Below are 16,972 nucleotides of genomic sequence, written 5' to 3'. Positions count from 1 at the left end.
GGAGTCAAGGAAATACATGTTACTTTGATTAACCCCGACCTTGCCTTTGACATTGGCTGTTGTTTCAATAACAAGTCTCCGAGTGCTGGTGACATCGGAAAATATCCCAAAGGCACTGGCTTTATCCGGCAAGGAAAATGATTTACATAACGGGTTGAAACTGCACGTTGGCTAAATCATCCTGTTAATGATTACTTCTACCGATGGGAATTCAGGGCTGGGCACCTGTAGTGCATGGGCTAGAACTCTCGCCTCGTAACTGAGAGGACCCGAGGGGGGAGTGGGGGGTGGCGAACCTTAAGCAAGTTTCTTCTGCACATGATCCCCGCACCACCACAGAGTGACCACAGGGGTGTCAGCCTGGCTCAACGGGTAGGTAGCACCTCTCGCCTCCGAGTCACAAGGTTGTGGCTTTGAGCCCCATGGCGGGCCTTTGAGCCGCTCACGGTTCCGGCTTGACGCAGGGTGGGATTTCGCTGCTCCCTACTCGAGCTGGTATTACCTTGTCGGCACCCAGCGTGGGGGCTCCCAGCTTCGGGGTTTCAGCTGCAAGTGTTTACCATATCAACCCCAGCTTCCTGTTTGCCTCAGAGGGGCCAGTGTGGTAATAACCTTAGCACTCAGTCCCAGCTGGGTTTGACAGCTACTTTGCTCCTGCTCTGAAGCGGATTCTTAGATGCTTGCATCACTACAGTGCTTTGTCACTATATCTCAAAGGGCTTCACGGCATACACTGTAAAGTGAATTGACTCTATTTTGGGGTCGAAACGGGCCAGGAGATTTGGACAAGGAGTGCAGGTGAGGGGATGAGCGAGTTGTGTAACAATAACGTACATTGAGCTGTTTCAAACAGGGGGAGTCACATCCAAGGCTTCACACCTTAACCATTATATCTAACTCTTATTATTGTTATTCTTATTACTATCATCATCATCATTATCATTATTGTTGTCACTATTATTACTGACAGAGACGAGCAACTGGGTCCCCATTTTGTTTATGTCCCTGTAGAGAATTAGTCAGCCAGTTTGCTGTGATTAACTCGCCGCCCTCAAATGTGGGTCTTAGAGCAGTTACTATAGAGGTTGCTTAAATGACGCTCCGAGGAACGAAATGCCTTAATTGCCTGTCGCTAAACTGTTTGCTGTTCTGTTGTCGCAAGCGAGAGGACCCGGGTTTGATTCCTGGGCGGGGTGAAATCTTACACAAGTTTCCTTACTCTACACAAGGTTGGAGAACATTATCAATAACCAGTGGAGGTGATAAACCCGACAGAACAGCAGCAACAACAGCTTTGAAGAGGAGAGGGAGATAGACCGGTGGAGACTTTCAGACACTCAGTTCTGTGGATCTTAGAGAAACAAAGAGAAGTTTGCATTCTTTGAAATTTCAGCACTGAAAGAATTCATCTTCAAAGAAGGCATCACTATTGTGCTGGTGTTGTTAGACCAGGGTTTGCACAGAGGTGGACAGTGATAAAAGAGGCACATCCAAAGCATTACAGTCAATCAAGGCCCGAGAGACATGGGCAAAGAAAGGTCTCTTGAAGACTGGGTACTTCAAAGGTTCACGTCGATGATCAAATAACTTGGCCCAAACACTGGATGCTCATTTTTCCTCCAGACGTTCCTCTTCGGAGCAGCTTGCGGTGGAGTTAAGCGCCCAGTTATTAGCTCCTCGGTGCTTTGTCTTTCAGTCCATCGCATCCGAACACATTGCAAACCAAAGGCCTTATGTTCTTGGGTCCCAGCTGTTCGGTTGAGGTGGCGGATGATGCTTTGAAGGAGTGAAATGGTTCCAGGTTAACGAACCAGCTTCAGGAAAGGCCTGCTAACCAACAAACAACAACAGCAATTTGCATTTATAATAATAATCCCTGCATTTGATTTAACGGCCTGTCACGTCGTCGAGAATGTATTTTAAAGTGCGGTGACTCAGTATATTGTGGGTGAGATGGGCCCTTGTACAGTGCCCCTCACTCAGGGTAGCGTCCCAGAACAGGGGTGGGTGAAGGAATAACAACAACAACAAAATTACGTTTATAGAGCGCCTTTCAAGTCGGGAGGACATCCCAAAGCGCTGGGTTAAACTTCAAACCAGTCTTTGAAATACAGAAGCTAAACCACAGAGGCAATGAAAATCAGACCCAGGAATTAATCAGACTATTACAGCGGTACAAAGCATTGAGTTGCCAACATCTACTGCAGATGAACCTTGAAACGCAGGGAACATTACACCTCTGAAGCCTTTTCTATCCCTGTCAATGAGTTTCAAACTGCAGGGTCTTGTTATAAATATATATATATATATATATATATATATATCGCTGTGATGTCCCTAACGTTTAATTCGCAATGAGGTTAAACTCAGTGCTCAAAACGCCACCCTGTGATCTGAACTCAACTGATTTGGCAAACTAGCCCAGTATCCTGTTGGCCTTGTTTATTGCTGCCTCTTGCTGTTTTGACATGGTGAGCGGTGTGAGTCAACTCACACCCCTCAGGTTTGCTTCAGCTTCCTCCTTGGCAAGTTCGATCCCATCCATGGAGTATAGATGCCTCCAATTTTCGCTTCCTATTACACCATACCTTACCTCTACCTGCATTGAACTACATTTGCCAGTTGTCAGCCCCTGTTTGACATGAGATAAACAACAATAACAACAAGAAATTGCATTTCTATACGCCTTTACACATCGGGAGGACGTCCCCAAGGTTTCCCAACATGTTAATTCTCTTTGGAAGGTCTTTTTGGAAGACTCTCTTGATTCCAAAGTTCCTTCCCTCCTTGGTGTCACCTAAAATGTAGCTACTTGTGAACCCGGGTCGCCAATGGAAGTGTGATCAAAGAGGCAGGGCTTGAAACGGGCCTGGAACAAGGGGAGGGAAGGAGGGAGTGAGTTGGAGGCACTCTGGGATGGAGTTCCGAAGTGTGGGGGGCAGATAAGTTAAAAGCCCGGCCGTTGATGGTGGAGTGGATAGTGGGGGAGTGGTGAGGGGGTGGGGGGGAGGTGGAGAGAATGTCCATGTTTGAAACACGCTGCAGCTAATCTTCTTAACGGTGTCTTTGTGGAGGCTCGTAACGTGAGATTTTTAGGCTGGTTCCAGAGTAAGAGGAAACCTTCAGCATTTTCTCTCAGAACAATTTCCTTTCAAAACACTGAAATCCTACTCCGTCCTGCTGACAGGTAGTTCCTCGCTCAGAGATGCTGAATAATGAAGCTTTGGCACCTGAGGTCCAAGCTTCTCTTTCCTGCACACTCTGCCCATGACTGAGCTACTGCCTGGGTGTCAGTGTGCTGGAGTACATGTCAATAATAATATTAATACTCGCCTCAGTGGGGACAGTGCAAGGTGTCCGGTTATTTAACCACAGAGAGCATCAGTCCTATCGTTAACCAATGTCTACTTGCACCAATGCCACAGCAGGCCTCACTGACCAGCTGTCAGTAGAACTAACCCCATCAATTGTCCACTGTCCAAAAAGAGACGAGAGTTTTTCTCTCCCAGTATCTGGCCGACAATGCCCCCCCAATAAAATGGGTCAATCGCTTCTTTGCTGTATGTGGAACATTACTATGTTCAAATTGGCTGCCGTGTTTGCCGATAAAATACACACAGACGAGACCGTGAGCTCAAAGTCCCCCGACTTGGCGAGGGTTTGAACCCACGACCATCTGACTCAGAGGTGGAGAGTGCTCCTGACTGAGCCAGGCTGACACTTTAGTCTTTTGTTTCTCCAAACAGGGTTCGTGCTGTGCTCGGTGGGTTGGGGGAGGGGGTGGGGTTGTTATTTATTCCGTGACCTTCGAGGTAGAAATAGTCTGATGCTCCCATTGCTCCTCAGCCTCCACGAGAATGATTCGGTGACTTGGCGCAAGGTTAGCTCGGCAATAACGGCCTGCGGAGCATTAGACGCACTTCTGCTCGAGGACCGAACCCCTTCTCTATAAGTGGGCCCAGGGTGCAGTGGATCAATTGCCAAACAAGCCTCGTGAAGCTCAGTAATCATCTCCAGCTGAACAGGTTGTTCAAGAGCAATCGCATAACATTTTCTCCCTTCCCAACCTAATGCACACGCAGTGTCATTGTTGTCCCCTGTTAAGAGCACAGCAATATCGTGTGATCAACTGCACCATGGCAACACTATGATTCACTCTGTCCTTAACATCTATTCATCCCCTCATTTGATCGTGGACTGTTAAAGCGCCCGAGGAGGTTGATTTCAGCTCGCTTTGCTGAAGAGCAGGCGAAGCTGGCTGGTTCCTTCAAAAGTCGCCGCAAGCTCTGGGGATGTTTCAAGAACAAAATGAGATAGATTTCTGCTGCAAAATAATATCTCGAGATACAGTGTGTAGTTTGGGACACGACGTGTCAAGCGACTGCCAGGGACGGTGGAAGGAGAACTTGATGGACCTTGGTCTTCTTTGACCGAGCAAATTCTTACGTTCCTATATTCTGAGGGTTAGTGGACTCACGTCTTGTTAGGAAATTCACGCTGCGATCTCGAGTTCGGGCGAGGGGAACTTTTATCTAAAAACATCTAAAGAAATTCCGCAGATTGGAAATGCAGATTTAGTTCTTTTCTAAGAACCAGCAAATACAATGGGCTGAATGGCCTCCTTCTGTGCTGCACAATTCTATGATTCTATGATTATTACTCAGTCTGCAGGAGAGAGAATGATGCTTCAGTCCGTGACAGGTGAGATAGGACGTGATAATAACAGTGGAGAGAGAGAGAGAGACCCACTGTGCAACCGTCCAAAGCAAAGTGCAAATGGCTGAGTGCACGATTTGAGCTGAACTATGAATTCACCCGTACAGCAGAAACAATAATCATCCTCGCACCTGATAAAGCACCTTATCACGTTGTTGAGACTCCTCAAAGCACTTCACAAGAATCACTGTGGAGTGTAAGTGTAAGGCAGCCTGGCTCAGTCACTGGCACTCTCGTCTCATGTCAGAAAGCCGTGGGTTTGAGCCACTATGTGGAGACTTGAACTCGCACAGTCTAGTCCAGGCTGACACACCAGTGCGGTGCTGGGGGGGAATGGAGTGGTGGGGTGGGGGGGTGGGGGTGGTGAAGGAGGGTGTTGGATTGTCAGTGATGCTGTAGTTGAAGGTGAAGGCAACAGCCACTTTTGCGCACACAGTGTTGTCCCACAAACAGCCGTGAAGATGCTTGAAGAGCTTAAGCAGGGTTGAAAATGAACAGTTTGTTCTGAGAGCAGCTGTAGATCTGATGGGCCGAATGGGCTCTTTTCGAATGGGAACTCTCTTAACGTCCACCCGAACAGATACAGGCAATCCAACACTGCTCCCCCCCCCACCCCCACAACCCCCAACCCCTCCGTTCCTCCCGGCCCTGCACTGGTGTGTCAGCCCAGACGAGACTGTGTGAGTTCAACTCCCCACGCTGAGGCTCGAACCCGCAACTTTCCGACTCAGAGTCGAGCGAAAGCCAGCGACCGAGCCAGGCTGACATAAGAGAACTGGCGATGCTTAATCGATGAGAAGTGTTCACAGACCGGGCAGATTTAGTCCATCCGTCAGGAACGCTGTCAATTCACAGAACTGTCCTGAAATTGCCCTCTTTAAAGTGAGTATGTTTCTTCTGACTCCTTCGGTGACTTTCCTTCGCAGGGTAACTAACGCTCGCAGATCAGCAAAGGAGAAAAAAAAAAGCGGCAGATTAGGCAATTATGCCGTGTGTGTGGGTAGCACTGTTGTGATAATCTGCTTCGCTCAGAACTTCTTTCCCTGTCATTCCTCAGTGTTCGAAGCATCAACACCGACCCCGGCAAATTCGGAGAGACGCTTTTCCTATGGCTGGTTTCCAATAGGCAGAATCTTATCTCAACACCAGCGAAAACACACAAAATTTCCTCAACCGCATCACGAAGCTGGTGGCAACACAAGGAATCGCAACCAGCGACAGAAATACAATGGCACTTTTGAGGAAACGTTTTGTTTTATGTAAAACACTCCTCCTCTGCTCCATCTCTCTCCTTTGCATAAGGGCGAAACCTTAGGCAACTTTCCATTACTCCACATGTCTCTGTTTACCTAACGATAATAATAATAATAATAATACCTGCATTTGATATAGCGCTTTATCACGTCTTTGAGGTGTCTCAAAGCTCTTCACAGAATATTATTGTGAAGTGGATTGACTATATTTTGTGGGCGAAATACGGCAGCCAATTGCGTACAGCAGGGTCCCACAAACATTCGTGGATTGAGTTAACAAATTATTATTATTATTTTTTGAAGGGATTATTCCCCCCAGAAAAGCGATCCGCCCATCGACTAACAACCGGGTTCCTACTTACTTCCAGGTAAACAGAGGCATGTGGAGTGAGGAAACCTGCCTAATGTTTTGACCTGCCCGGGAATTGAACCCAGGTTCCTCTCACTTGCGAGGTGAGTGCTCTAAACAATACGCTACACATTTCGCCTACAAAATATGCAGCCAATTCACTTTACAGTTTATTCTGTGAAGCGTTTTGAGACATCTCAGAGACGTAGTAAGGCGCTGTATCAAGTGCAAGGATTATGATTATTATTTATGTACATTATTTGTCAGCGGCTAAGTCACAAAGCCCTTTGCTGCAACAACAGTGCGCTAAACAGCTTTCTAGCTTTCTAAACAGCTGGGTTTCTGATGTGACACAGGCCTGAATAACATGGCTTGGTTTGCTTACCGCCGCTGTGTTTTCATGCATTTTTTATAGAACAGAGATACTACCTGGAGGTCAGCTAAATCATTACTAAATGATGTAACATGAACCTGTGAAGAATACAGTTAGGTGGTATTAATGCTCTCACGCATGTGCTTGTGACTACATCAACGATCTAGATGAGGACATCGAGCTTAATGTGCCCAAATTCGCGGATGACACTAACTAGGAGGGAGAGTAAACACCGAGGATGACATTAAAAAAATACAACAAGACATAGATAGGCTCGGGGAGTGGGCAAATAGGCAGATGAAGTATAATGTAGGGAAGTGTGAAGCCATCCACCTAGGTGGCAAAAACAGTAGAGCGGATTATTTTTTAGAAGGGGAGAGCCTAGATAGTGTTAGCGTTCAGAGGGACTTGGGTGTCCTTATACACCAGTCACAAAAAGTTAGTTTGCAGGTACAGAAAGCAATTAGGAAGGCTAACAGTATGTTGGCATTTGTTACAAAAGGGTTAGAATATAAGAGTAGGGAAGTCTTGCTGCAACTGTGAGACCGCACCCAGAGTATTGTGGGCAGTTTTGGTCTCCTTATTTAAGAAAGGATGTACTCGCCTTGGAGGGGGTACAACGTAGATTCACTAGGTTGGTACCAGGGATGAGGGGGATGAGTTATGAGGATAGGTTGAGCAATTTAGGCCTATATTCTATAGAATATAGAAGAATGAGAAGTGATGTTATAGAAACCTATAAGTTTATTAAGGGGCACAACAGAATAGAGAGTGGGAGACTTTTTCCCCTGGTTGGAGAAACTATAACCAGGGGTCACAGTCTTAAAATTAGGGGTAAGCCCTTTCACCCTGAGTTGGGGAAAAACTTCTTCACTCAGAGAGTAGTGAATTTATGGAATTCTCTACCCCAAAGGGCTGTAGCTGCTCAGTCCTTGAACATATTCAAGACTGAGATTGATAGATTTCGTTTGGATAAAGGGATTAAGGGATATGGGGATAAGGCGAGTAGGTGGAGTTAGAATAGATCAGCCATGATCCTATTAAATGGCGGGGCAGGCTCGAGTGGCCGAACGGCCTACTTCTGCTCCTAATACTTATGTTCTTATGTTCTTATGACTAAGGATTCCTGAGCGCTGTGATACCTTGATCAAACCCTGTTCGAAAACTGAAGGGAGTTTCTCTCTTGAGATGTCCTGGCCAAAAATCTCCCCAAATAAAATTGGTCACTCGCTCCATGGCTGATTGTGGAACACTGCGAATGCCAGTTGGCTGCTGCATTTTGCCCACAAAATACACGGTCACTCCATGTCTCATTAAACCCTGTGAAGCGCTTTGCGACGTCCTCCCGAAGTACCGCCAAATGCAAGGATTATTATAAAATCATCAAAGCCCTGATTCTGGCACAAAGTTACAGAGAGGACGGCCAAGAAAACACCAAACAGTGAGAAATGCAATAAAAAAAACAGGTATATCTGTCACTCAAATACTCTTCAAAGCAGGATAGAAACTCTTAAGTTTATTTTAAACCAATAATAATAAGATAGATTGAGATCAAGACGACCTGACAATGTTTCGATAGTGTGGCTCAATCCATCCTCTTACTTGACAAACATCTTCCTCTCGCTATCTTAACGTGGGTTTCCACCTCAATCTCAGCAGTGAATTACGTACGCTATGTGGCAAATGTGGCAGCCATCACTTGGCATTTAATACAGTCTTATCGCATTGATGCGCCTTGATGTCCCTCACAGCGTGTTTATGTAAAATGCAGTGACTGGGTATTTCATAAGCAAATGTGGCAGCCATGTCACACAAACAGTTTTTAATCTGGAGCATTGACGGCCAGCAAACCGGGAGAGAGAGAAACCCCCCGGATCTTTTCGATTAGAGTCACAGGATCGTTAACTTCCACCTAAACAGGCCACACAGGCCTCTGATTAATGTCTCATCCGAAGGCCAATGCAACGCCCCCCCCCAAGAACAACAACAACAAGATTACATGTGTATAGTGAATTTCACGTCGGGAGGACATCCCAAGGCGCTGGACAGAGTACAGCATTTCAGACCCGAGACCCGAGGTGGCCGATGGCGTGGTCGAAGAGGATGGTCTTGAGGCGGGACTTGAAGGAGGCTAAGGAGGGGGCGAGGCGGAGTGATTGGGGGATAGAATTCCAGAGGTTGGGGGCAGAGTGGCTGAAGGCTCTCCCGCCAATGGTGGGGCGGGTGGGTCGGGGGACGTGGAGCAGGCCAGAGCCGGCTGAGCGGAGGGAGCGAGCGGGTTGGTAGGGGGTTAGGAGGTCGCAGAGGTAGGGTGGGGCGAAGCCATGGAGGGCTTTGTATGTGAGGACCAGGATCTTGAACTGGATCCTCTGAAGGATAGGGAGCCAATGGAGTCGGGCGAGAATGGGGGAGATGGGGTCACGGAGTTTGGTGCGGGAGAGGACACGGGCTGCAGAGTTCTGAATTATCTGCAGCCTGTGGAGGGAGGAGTGGGAAGGCCGACAAGGCCATTTGCATAGTCGAGCCTGGAAGTGATGAAGGCATGAACAAGAGTTTCAGCGGCCTGAGGGGTGAGGTAGTGCCCCAGCACTTAACTGGGGCGTCAGCCACGACTGTGAGCTCAAAGTCCGAGATGTTACAGTGTATTCTGTGAAGCGCCTTGGGACGCCCTCGTGATGTGAAGGGCGCTGTAAGGATTATTGGCAGCCAATTGCCCACGACTGTGTCACACGGACAGTCAGGGATTGAGTGACTACAATTTTTTTTAATCAACAGTACAATTTTTCACCTTATATTTGGATTGATTCTTTAGGATAATATCTGGTCTGTTACAGCTGATTGACCAATTATTATTATTATTAATAGTATAATACTTTTATGGATTATAAAATCCGCTGGGCTGCGAAGGATTTTTTTTCTCTTTGGCGAGCGAGATTGATTTCTAACTTGGACCCATTGGCATTTTGTGATGTTTGTTTGTCTGGCCTGGTGGCCATTTGTCAGCGTGTGAAGATGTGAAATTACAAGATCAATACTTGGTCTGAACGAGGCTCGCATCCCATCTTAGTAACGTCCCTGGGAGCAAACGAGCCTGGTAAATGACGGCTCAGACACACGGATGCTCTTTCCTACGCCTTTCCTACGTGATCCACCGGGCGTTAATCGGCAGCCGCGTTTCGCCTACAAAATACACAGTCACTGCATTTTACAATGAAAGCCACGCAAAGCGCTTTGAGACATCCACCCTACGTGAAAGACGCCGTCTCAAGTGCAAGGGTTTTACAACAACAACAATTTTACACTTCGGAACACGTAGTAGTAATAATAATAATAATAATTCATAATAGTAACCACAATCTACACTTATGAACATGTTATAACGAGAAAGATTATTATATAATAGAAACATAATAGACAAGAAAATTGATGTTGTAATCCATGAGTTTGAGACAGCGCCTTTCAAGGTGACCATAGATACGGGGTCGAAGAGGTTGGTTTTCCGGTGGGATTTAAAGAGGGGCAGAGGCGGAGGGGAAGAGGCAGAGAGGTTCTTGATGTTAGGGGTGGAGAGGCTGAAGGAGGGGTTTGGGGGAGCGGAGGGGAGATGGCGGTAGAGAGTGGGGGCACGAGCAGGTCGGAGAGGTTAGCGGGGAGCGAGTTGTGGCTGATCTGGTCTGCAATCAAGTGTGCGGCAGAGAAGGGAACGATACGAAAGATCAGTAGCTTTTGAATTTTTTTTTACATAAACAACCGCGGGGAGGGAAAAAAAACACAAGGAAAAAGAATAATATTGACAGTGGTGGGAGGGGAGGGGGAATCTTCCCCTGTGAACGACGTGTGATAGACACTTCAAATCTCTCTCGCAACGCAGAGCACTACGCCAGAGGAATGCTCATCCAGAACAAGGCGGTGTGCAGTGTACACAGCAGCCAGTGCCTCGCCTGCGAACAAACAGTCCCTACACTTCACGCCGAAATCCCTGTGAAGCGCTTTGAGACGTCTTGATTCCGTGCTGAGGCGCTGTATCAGATGCAAAGATTGCTATTAATATTATTTTCTTAAAGCCGGGTGTCTGACACACGCGGAAACCCAATCATCTTGCTTAAGAGTATCCCATCCAAACCGAGAATACCATGCATCCCACCGGCACATGGAAATTGCGGAGATGTTTATTGGAATGGAATGTGCGCTCTCTCCCTGGACCTAATACTCACTGGGTAAAGGATGGTAGGTCCCAGCAACTCCCTGAAAGCTTCCTGGTGGGTTTATTCTCTTTAATGTATCGTTTGATTTGATTAAACCAACAGTGCGGGCGGGTGGCGATTGAGGAAAGACTGGGACTTGGCTTAGTTAGACTCCACGATGGAACACTCCATTGTTGGACTGAGGACTTCCCGAGCCACACGTTTGCCTTTGATGGACAGTGCGTGGGTTAACATACACCCCAGCACAAGTCTACACCTTCAGGGGAGGAGGGCAGAGAAATGGAGAGAGGAAAAAAAGCACTCCAAGTGCTGTCCATTAAATAATAATCGACAACATGTGGTCATCAATAGTTATTGTGAATGCTCTATTATTTTATGGCTGTTATCATGCACAGCTTCTCTGTATGTGATGGGAATTTGAATCAGCCTGAAACAACACACAGCCTGTTATGGTGTATATAGATATTTGTTATATAGTCATGAAATATAGATATATATCATAGAATCATAGAATTATACAACACAGAAGGAGGCCATTCGGCCCATCGTGTCTGTGTCGGCTCTTTGAAAAGAGCTTCCAAATCAATCCCACTCCCCCGCTCTCTCCCCACAGCCCTGCAAACTTGTCCTCCCCAAATAATTATCTACTTCTCCCTTAAAAGTTGTTATCGAATCGGCTTCCACCAGCCTTTCAGGCCATGCGTTCCAGATCCCAACAACTCGCTGTGTGAAGTTCCTGAAGTGTGGTGCCTAGAACTGAACACAGTCTTCAGCTGAGGCCCAATTAGGTTCATCATAACTTCCTGACTTTTGTATTCTATGCCCCTATTTATAAAGCCGAGTATCCCGGATGCTTTTTTAACAGCTTTATCTACCTGTCCTGCCACCTTCGAAGATTTGCTTATGTGGACCCACAGGTCTCTCTGTTCCTTCACCCCCTTTAAGATGGTACCATCAGCTTATATAGCCTCTCTTCATCCTTCCTGCCAAAATGCATTACTTTGTATTTCTCCACATTAAACTTCATCTGCCACGTGTCTGCCCATTGCACCAGTCTGTCTATGTCCCCTTGCAGTCTGCTACTATCCTCCTCATTGTTTACTACTTTTCCAGCTTAGTATCGTCTCCTAACTTGGAAATTGTACTCCCTATACCCAAGTCCAGGTCATTTATATAGATCAAAAACAGCAGTGGTCCCAATACTGACCCCTGGGGGACACCACTGCACACTTCCCCCCCAGTCAGAAAAACAACTGTTCACCACCACTCTCTGCTTTCTGTCTCCCAGACAGTTCTGTATCCGCTGCCACTGTCCTTTTAATACCCTGGGCTATTTTGCTTACAAGTCTCTTATGTGGCGCTTTATCAAACACCTTTTGAATATATATACATATATATTTTTTAACACTTTGCACCAACTGCATTCAAGGGTCGGAAATCATACCTCCGGGTTCCTTTCTCAGCGGCACATCCACAGTGACATGAACTCACGATAGCAGCTCTGCAGTACCAGGCCCACAAAATATACAATCAATTCACTCGACAGTATATACTATGAAGCACTTTGAGACACCTCGAAGATGTGATAAGGCGCGATATCAAATGCAAGGATTATTATATATAATTATGCTACACACAGACATCCGAAGGATGGCACCTCTGACAATGCATCACGCACCCCCCCACCCCCCACCCCAGTACTGCACTGGAGAGCCAGCCTAGACCGCAATAACGCCGACTGTGATCGGATTGACAACGAGAGATTCTCAGCCTCACAGGAGGTACTGAGAGCGAGAGTATTAATTCCCCTAAATGCCACATCAAACTTATCAGAAAATTAAGAGATCATCTTGTCTCGATCTAGTTCGAAATGTCTTTCATTTCCACTCCCACGGCTCCTAATCTGTCCCCCGAGGCAAGAGAGTGTTTCGGTGAATCAGCAAGCAGACAACTTTGTCAGCTGCAATCTTAAACCTTGTTTATTTCCTCAGAAAGCCATCAAGCACACTTACTAGCATTGTAGCTTGCTCTGGAATTCTCTGGGCAGGTTTCGGAGAGCAGCTGACATTCCCATTTTTCTTATGAATCTACAACCATTGCTATCATTAACACTGGGAAGGGGGAGATCCTGGGGAGTTGGGGGGTGGGGGGGCGGGGACAGTAGTCTGGAACACTGCAATTGGCACTGAATTTACCCTCAACTATTCCGTGAATGTTAGTTGTGCCTGTCTGTGAGAAGCAGAGAATCGAGAGAGGATTCTTGTTCCAAAGTGGGTGGAGGAAGAATGGGCAGATAGATAGCCCTGGGATTGGCTGCCCCTACAAAATACACAGTCACTACACGTTACAGTAAATCCTGTGAAAGGCTTTGAGACTGCCACCTGACATGAAAGGTGCAATATCAAATGTAAGGATTATTATTATTATTATTATTATTATCCTAACGATTGGATAATTACCCTCCCTGGTTTTTGTTTGTAAGCTTTCCTTTTAAATCAATTTCAAAGTCATCCCTGAAAGAGAGAAAGAGAGCGAGAGGGGGAGGGAGGGAGTGAGAGATCGAGCTCGAGTCAGTGAGTGAGCAAAGAAAGAAAAATTACACTTCTGGGCCAGCATTACTCTGAAAGTCAACAGGGCTTTGGTGATGGAGCGATCAGTGTGCGACGACAGATAGCAGCAGCTCCGAGCAATTCAGACTGGGTGAAATTATGGAGCACGACAGAGTAGCTGCAGTCAAATGACTCGGAGCCTGGGTTCAACGGTTCTGTTGGAAAGTGGGACGCTCCATTCAGGTGGAAGCACAGCAACAGCTTTGTAAGGCAAACATTAACAACCGCCAGTGCTTTGGAGATTAATAAGAGGAACGTTTGCATTCACACCAGTCACGATAGCCGAGCATCAGGTCGTTGGGGTCTAATTTGCCCTGACAGCGTGCTATTCAGCAGTAATACTGGCTCGGGTTTTCACTGGTCTGAATACTGCTGAAGTGGCCCCCGAAACAAGCCCAGACCAGAATCAGGCAGTTTGATAGCGACTAATTCTGGGCATCAGCAGGACTTGGAGAGAGGCAGACCCGTCACTGATCACTGGGAATTTTTTAGCACTCGGCTCCCGTTAACCCCGCCAGTCAAAGCCTGATGGGTTGGGGAGGTCCGAGCTGGACAAGCAGCGGGGAAGTTTGCCAGACAGAAGTTTGCTCTCGATGGCAAGCTGTTGCGGTTTTAGCTGGTTAGACTCCAGCAGTTAACCCCCCCCACACCCCAACGCAGGCTCTGGGCTCCCGCCCACCCACCCCCCCACCAAGCCTTGGCTCTCGCCAACCGGCACCTGTTTCTCTCCAGAATTAGGTTAGGAGGGTGCATTCCTCCAGGGACAAAGAGATTGCACATTACATGCAAGGCACATGGAAACGGTGAAACTCTCAGTCTGGTTTGGAGACTTGTAAGCTTAGTGATGGTTTTCCGCATGTGTCAGACACTTAACGAAGACCCCCAAGAAATGGCACAAGTGACCCTTTTAGTTAAATACTGAAGGAAAATATGGCATAAAGGAGAACAGAGGAATCAAACCTCAGTTTAACTCAGATGAGAGCCATTCAGAAGACATGTCCTTGATCCCTTTGCCTCAGTCCCTCGTAATGATAATGATGATAGAGTAACAATCCTTGCATTTGATATAGCGCCTTATCATGTCGTTGAGATGTCTCAAAGCGCTTCACAGGATATACTGTAAAATGGAGTGACTGTATATTTTGTGGGTAAAACGCAGCAGCCAGTTGTGTACAGCAGTGTCCCAAAAAACAGTTGTGGATTGAGTGACCAAATTATTATTATTATTTCTTTTTTGGAAGGGATTATTACCCACAGAAAGTGATCCGCCAATCGACTAACAACCAGGCTCCTACTCACTGCTGGGTAAACAGAGGCGTGTGGTGTAAGGAAACTTTCCTAAGGTTTCGCCCCGACCAGGAATCGAACCCAGGTCCTCTCGCTTGCGAGGCGAGTGCTCTAACCAATACTCTACAGGAGTCCATGTCCTAAAGAAACTCTCATTCCCTTGCATGTTCCTGCTTTCAACGTGAGCTAGTCTTTCTGAGCTGGGCTGTGTTTGTTGGCTCAGCAGTGTGAAAGTCTATTAGATTGCATTTAGCTTGTGGCATCCTTGCTTTGGAATCAGGCCTATCCACCTCCCACTCTTTGATTCCACCTCCCCTACCTCCTCCCACGTCCTCCCTCCAATTCTCTTCCCTGGTTCAGTAAAAGAATTCCTCCAAATGAAATAATTCATCGTAAAAATAAGCTTTGCCCTGGCAGGGGAAACCAAGTACAAGCCGAAGGCAGAGTGAAGGCGGAGGTGGGGGAGTGAAGGCAGAGGTGGGGGAGTGAAGGCAGAGGTGGGGGAGTGAAGAGGGAGATGGGGGAGTGAAGGCAGAGGTGGGGGAGTGAAGGCAGAGGTGGGGGAGGAAAGGCAGAGGTGAGGGAGGGAAGGCAGAGGTGGGGGAGGGAAGGCAGAGGTGGGGGAGTGAAGGCAGAGGTGGGGGAGTGAAGACAGAGGTAGGGGAGTGAAGGGGAGGGCAGGGAGGGTGGGGATGATCGAAGGAGCAGTTAAAGAGGACAAAGAACACAGGCAAAGGAAGGGAATTAGAGAGGACGGGAGCGGGGGGGCGGAATTGGATAGACTTTTTATAATAATAATCATAATAATAATCCTTCCGTACAATACAGAGCCTTATCACGTCGTTGAGATGTCTCAAAGCGCTTCACACAATGTACTGCAAAATGGATTGACAGTGTATTTAGCAGGCGAATCGCGGCAGCCAATTGCGTACAGCAGTGTCCCGCACACAGATCACTGGTCTATCTTATTAATACTAATAAATCCTAATTCTTGCATTTGATATAGCGCCTTATCACGTCGTCAGCATATCAAGCCCTGGATATAGCGCAAAGTGGGCGACTGTGTGTGTTTTGAATTTTTTGAAGTCTTTGTGGCTCCTGCTGTGTTGTCCATCTCTGTGTCTATAATAATATCTCTGTCTTGTTTAACACTAGTCGTCTCCATTTGTCTCCCCCAACGTTCCCCACCCACACACACACACATAAACACACAGACACACACACACACACACACACAGACAGACAGACAGACACACACTAATAAGCTTGATGCTTGCCCTTTGATAATGCCAATAGATTCTGTTCCCTGTCTCAGACTCCTGTGTCCTCATTTTTTATCTAAAATACAAGGTTGTGAATATTTAATTGCCGAACCTGGCAAGCGATTCTGCTTTTTGTGTTTCAACCCCACCCCCCCACCCCTCTTCCCTCCTCCCTCCTTTCCTCCCTCCCTGTAATTTTGCAAATGTCAGTTGAGTCACTCATTTGTCTCTCGCTAGAAGACTTTACCGTTAAATCACCCAGCCACGAGCGATGCTACAGCATCTCACACCAGATACCCGGCAGAGACAGAGATGGTGGGATGTGAAAAACGCAATGTGCGTTAACACACACACACACACACAGTTTGTTTGGCAATCCTCACTTTCCGATGACAGTTCCTCGCACGTCTCAAAGCTCCTCGCACCGGAGCGACCGGCAAGTGTAGTGACTGTGCCTATTGTTGAAAAGTGCGAGATTTGTCTCCCTTGGGGAGCGTGGCCTGTCAGACGAACAGATGGAAGGTTAACCTGCGGGCTGTGGGGTTGGAGATGATAGTTTAACGGATGCACACCCTGACGTGCTAATTAACATCGCGACTGCACAGGTCGAACAGAGATTATTATCAAAGTGACCCCAGCCTCAAGTCACGCAGTATTCACACGGCACCGTTTGCCCGACGTTAAAACTCTTTTGTGATCTCTTTTGTGCTCCTCCAGGTAAAGGTTAGGGAAATAAATGATTATAATAAAACAGTGAACTCCTGGTAACCTGTCATTCCAAGGGAAAGGGATTTAACGACGAGTTATCAGGAGTGGCGAGTTAGCCATATGTATTAAATACATAAATGAATGCGACCGGGATATTGACAACGTGACGACTTAAGTGCTGGTTAAGGCAAGTTAAGCCAGGGTCGAGTT

Source organism: Callorhinchus milii, unplaced genomic scaffold (assembly GCF_018977255.1).
Source record: "Callorhinchus milii isolate IMCB2004 unplaced genomic scaffold, IMCB_Cmil_1.0 Scaffold16, whole genome shotgun sequence".
In the NCBI taxonomy this organism is placed as follows: domain Eukaryota; kingdom Metazoa; phylum Chordata; class Chondrichthyes; order Chimaeriformes; family Callorhinchidae; genus Callorhinchus; species Callorhinchus milii.
Note: the sequence above shows the minus strand (reverse complement) of the source record.